Raw genomic sequence first — 5,899 nt, 5'->3', positions numbered from 1 at the left:
TTTTTTTTTTTGACTGTTTCCATTTTCTTCCTTATATTGTTATTTTGGAACTTTTTGGATGATAGTCTTTATTTTGATAGCATGTTTCTGGTTTTCAGAGTAATTTTTATCTTTGAGCTTCATTTCCCACTCTATCTCTTCCTTTCTGTATCTCACATTATGTACTATTATTTTTCTGTCTCACTGTGAATTTAATGCTTCTGACTAGAATGGGTGATTTTTGGTTTTCTGAACTTTTTCTTGATATGTGTACATCAGTGATGACTTCCCTAAACCTGATTTAAAAGAAATAGAAAAAACTCTAACAGTGGGTCATTGATTTAAATTTGTACTTTCTGCCACATAATTAGTGTTTAAAAATAGTGAAATTATCTTTTATTTTTATCTTATTTGCTGCATACTTCCAAGTACTCAGGCAATGCATAGTAAGTCGTTTTAATCATTTAAGATTGTCCATTCATATTATTAGTATCCATTTGTCATATGGGTGAAACTCAATGAGAGCACTATCATCACACTTACCTTATTTGAAAAGTCTTTGAAGTTGTGACTGAACTAGGGAGTTTTGTTTAATATATTTTCTCCATTAATTATAAATTTATGGAATAATTTTCTTGAGAATACATCAGTTTTGAAGAACAGGCTTTTAATATTTTATGATGATTCTTTTTGTAATAAAATAGGTAACTATGAAACTGTAGAAGTGACTTAGAAGGTAACTCCTCACTCTGTACAGACTAGGTTGAAATAAATAGATATGCTGTAGCATAGCTTTCTGCAGATCACAGCAGTGAGAATTTCAAATGCCTTTTCATAGTCTCAGGGCATAATCCTTGGTGAGCTGAATGGGAGCCAGTGAGCAGAGAGCCACACTAATCAATTCCATATAAAAATCTGTGTTCATGAGAGTTTCTGAAAGACCTCATCATCAGGGTCTTCCTTACAATGCAGTCCTGCTTCAGTAATTGCAACCTTCTCTGTTTGATGCTGTAACTCCTGTCAGTCTCCAGGGTATAACTGAAATGAAAAGCTTCCCCCATCAGCTGAGCAGAATACTAAAACTGCTTTTCAGGGAAATGGAGATCCAGGAATGAACCAGTCAAAAGGAAGCATGTTGTTTTCTATTGTTTAGCTGTCTTTTCAGTCATATACAGACAACAAACTACACTGTGATACTCCGAAATTGTGGCTTGTAAATAAACTCATTTTTTAAAAACAATGTGCTTTTAACCACATGAACAGTGGAATAATTGTAGCTATATTAATGTAATAAAATAAGTATAAAATATGCAGCTATATTTTGACACAGACCCAATTAATTATTTACAAAACTTCTTCTATATTTGGAATTTGGTTTCATACATATTATTTGTTATATGTCTTTTAAATTCAATCTAAAGTCTTTCACAGGAATGACAAAGAAGGTATAATGAATATTCTTTTATACATATGAATTTATAGTCCTATTGCAATGGCTACTTCAAAGTTTATAAGTATTGTAGGAAAATAATTAATTATAGCTTGTAACAACATTCCAAAAAGATTCATTTAGTTCTTAACAGATACAACTAATGTTCTTCTTTCTTATCCATTAAACAGTATTCTTTTTCAGACTAATATTCACTACTAAGTAAGGTTTCATTTTGAAATCTGAAATACATGATTACACTTAAAATGCTCTATGTTTTATCTCATATTTGCACCTGTAGGTATTTTGTTCACCTTCTAAGAAGGACTGAAGCACCCACACTTTGGTTTTCCTTTTTTATTGAGCTTCGTGTGGTCTATGAGTTGTATCCTGGCTATTTGGAGATTTGTGGCTAGCATCCACTTATACCATGTGATTTAATTTGAGACTGGGTTACCTCACTCAGGATGATATTTTCTAGTTCTACTCATTTGCCTAAAACTTTCATGAATTCATCATTTTTAATAGCTGAGTAGTACTCCGTTGTTTAAATGCACCATGTTTTCTGTATCCATTCCTTGGTTGAAAGACATCTGGGTTCTTTCCAGCTCCTGCTATTATAAATAAGGTTGGTATGAATATTGTTGATCATATGTCCTTTTATATGTTAGAGCATCTTTGGCTATATGTCCATGAGTGCTATAGCTGGGTCCTCAGGTAGTACTATGTCCAATTTTCTGAGGAACTGACAGAGTTATTTCCAGAGTGGTTGTACAAGGTTGCAATACGGCCAACTATGGAGGAGTTTTCCTCTTTTCCACATCCTCCCCACAATTTGCTGTCAACTAAATTTTTGATTTTAGCTATTCTGACTGGTGTGAAGTGGAATCTCAGGGTTGTTTTGATATGCATTTCTCTGGTGACTAAAGATGTTGAACATTTCTTCAGTTACTTCTCAACCATTCAACATTCCCCAGTTGAAAATACTTTGTTTTACTCCGTGCCCCACTTTTAATAGTATTCTGTTGTGTAAATGAACCAAATATAATGAATCTAATAAAAGAGAAAGTGGGGAATAGCTTTGAACACATTAGCACAGGAGAAAATATCCTGAACAAACCATCAATGGCTAAGGCTCTAAAATCAACAGTTGACAAATGAGACTTCATGAAACTGAAAAGCTTCTATAAGGCAAGGGATATGTCAATAGGAAAAAACATCAACATATATATTAGGAAAAAGATCTTTACTAGCCCTATATATGATAGAAGGCATATATCCAAAATATACAAAGAGATAGAGAAAATAGACTCAAAACAAACAAACAAAACAAAAACCAAGAAATTTAAAAAAAAAAAGGAATACAGGGCTAAACAGAGAAATCACAACAGAATAATCTCGATGGATGAGAAGTACTTAAAGAAATATTCACTGTCCTTCATTATCAGGGAAACGCAAATCAAAATGACTATGAGATTTAACCTTACACCAATCAGATTGGCTAATACCAAAACCTCAAGTGACAGTACATTCTAGTGAGGATGTGGAGAAAAGCAGACTCATCCATTGCTGGTAAGATTGAAAACTGGTATAAATCCTCTGGAAATCAGAATAGTGATTCCACAGAAAATTGGAAATAGTTCTTTCTGAAAACCCAGCTATGCTGCTCCTAGATATATAACCAAAAGATGCACCACTATACCACAAGGACACATGCTCCAGTAGGTTCTTTTGTAGCCTTATTTAAAATATTCAGAAGCTGGAAACAACCCAGATGTTTCAGAATCAAAGAATGGATATAGAAAGTTGGTTCATTTACACAACAGAATACTACTCATCTATTAAAAGTGAAGGCATCATTAATTTTGCAGGCAAATGAGTGTAACTAGAAAATATCATGCTGAGTATGATAACTCAGACCCAAAAGGAAATGGACAGTATGTACACACTTATAAGTGTATATTAGTAAAAATGTTCAGAATAACAATTCTGTGATACAATTCACAGACCTTCCTTCGGAAACTTAACAAAAAGTACAGCAAAGAAAATAATTTTTGGATGTAGACAGAGGTACCTGGTTGGAACATAGTAGGGTTAGGCAAAAAGGTGGAACGTGGTCAGTGATCTGGGAAGATAGGAGAGAAACACAAAGGGCCAGGAGAATGAATATGGAACAGTGTGGGGTGGGTGGCAGAAAGAACATCTCAAAAGTCGCAGAGATCTGGGATGCGTTAGGCTACCAGGACTCAATGGTGATGGCATTAACTAAACTGGCCAACAGTGGGGAGATGGAGCCTGAAGATACCATCTCCAGTAGATACACATTGCTCTCAACTAAGGCTGAGGGCTGCCCTTCCATCTTCAACGTTTTGACCCAAAATAGGTCTTGTATAAAGGAAATACAAGGCAAAACTGGAGCAGAGACTGACTGAAAGACCAACCTATGACCGACCAAATCTGGGATTCATCTCATGCATGCACACCAAACCATTATACTATTACTGATGCCTTACTGAGCTTCCAAACAGGATTTTAGAATGGTTGCCCTCTGAGAGTACCATGCTACCAATAGCTGACTGAGACAAGAACAGATCCTTACAGCCAACCATTTGATTGAGGTCAGAGACTCCTGTGGCAATGTGAGGAGAAGGACTGAAGGAGCTGAGGGCTATTGCAACCCCATAGGAAGAACAACAGTGTCAACTAACCAGGACCCTATGAGCTACCAGAGAGGAAGCCACCAAGCAAGAAAAGGTACATGGGCTGGTCCATGGCACCGAGCACATTTGTAGAGGCAGACTGAATTGTTTGCCCTCAGTGGGAGAAGATGTACTTAATCCTGAGGAAACTTGATCCCCCCCCCCCCGGAAAAAGGGATGCTGCTAAGGGTTCTGTGGGGATATGTGGTTAGGTGGGGTAGCATCCTCTCAGAGGCAAGGGCATATGATGTGGTGAAGAACTTGGGGGCGATGGGCCAGTAACTGGAGAAACTTTTGAATTGTAAATAAATAAAATAATTTAATTTTTGAAAAGAGGAAAAACCCACAGAAAATAATGAAATAACCAATAGGTATTTCACAGAAGAGATCTTATAAAAAAAAATCACATGAAATTGCAGAGTATGGTATCTTCAGAACTGAATCTAACAATAATGTCTTGAAAAAAGTAAGGATGACTAAAGGAAAAATTACAGAAGTTCAAATATACATATGTAGCAAATTTAATGAAAAAAAAAACACATCAAAGATCTTTACTTGAAAATATTTTTGGGGGAAATATATGCTCAGTCATGGAATACCAGATATGGCCTAATGGATAATAAATGGTGGGGTTGAATGTTAGAATACAATCTGCCTATTTTCATTCAGATTATAAAATGAAGACAAAGGAAATAAAGGCCAATCAACCCATGGTCCTGAAAAAAAAAAAGATGACAGAAAGATTATATTAGATATGTTACATAATATATCTCAGAGGACATTCCATTAACAGGACATGGGTATAGGGGCAGTTCTGATGCTTAGGTCCTATTTTCCAAGTGGTCCTTGATCTGTCATTAAAAAGCCATGGGTCAATTGCTGGGCAGAAGGAATAGGCAGGACTTCTGGGTTCTAGAGGCAAGCAGAGAGATGCAAGGAGAGGGAGAGTGTTCACCAAGCTTAGAAGAGAATATGTTTAGGGCAAGTGAAAAAGTGTAGAGATAAGAATATTGATAAGGGCATGCTTTTCCAGATGGGAGACAGTAGTGCCTAGCAACTATGTCAGAAGGCAAGTTGAAACTGAGCAACCTGTGTGTGTGTGTGTGTGTGTGTCTTTTATCTATGGAACAAAGGGAAGCTAGGTGGGGGCTGTTTGCACCACCTGTTCTTGGAGCCTAGGTAGGGTACCAAAAGTTACATGTAACAGATGGCATGCAACATGGAAGGCAAGAAGGCACTGTTAATTTGGTAATTCTAGGATGGATCTCTCACACACTCAGTGATATCAGTCTAGGAAGAGGAGAGAATTGGTTTCTCAATGACCAGAGTAGAAACAGCATGTAGGAAACTAACAAAGAAAAACAGAGCTTCGACTTATAGTTGCTGGCATCCCCTGATGTGCAGAGAGAAGCTGCCCAGTAGAAGGCAGAGAGAAGCAGACAGAAATAACTGCTGGTCTCCAACAAGCAGAAAAAGGATGAAAATAAATGAGATTTAATTTTGGTAGAAGGGAGTATAATGATAATTGTTTGAATTTTCTTACATATACAGAGATATTAAGCCCCACAGAAGGGAGAAGTTAGGATTTGAATGAAAAAAATGTTTTAGAGAAGACATTAATATATCTTGCCAGGATAATACTCAAATTATTTGAGTATTCTCCATAGGAATTTTGGTGTCATTTATCTTAGTATGACACATTAGAAACCTAAGAATGGGCTTATACACTAGGCAGAGGGGAAACTAATAAAAAAAATCATTGCAGAGAAATAAAAATTTTGAGACACTCAAT

This window comes from Mus caroli, chromosome 13, assembly GCF_900094665.2.
Source record: "Mus caroli chromosome 13, CAROLI_EIJ_v1.1, whole genome shotgun sequence".
Lineage (NCBI taxonomy): Eukaryota > Metazoa > Chordata > Mammalia > Rodentia > Muridae > Mus > Mus caroli.
This window is presented reverse-complemented; position numbering follows the sequence as displayed.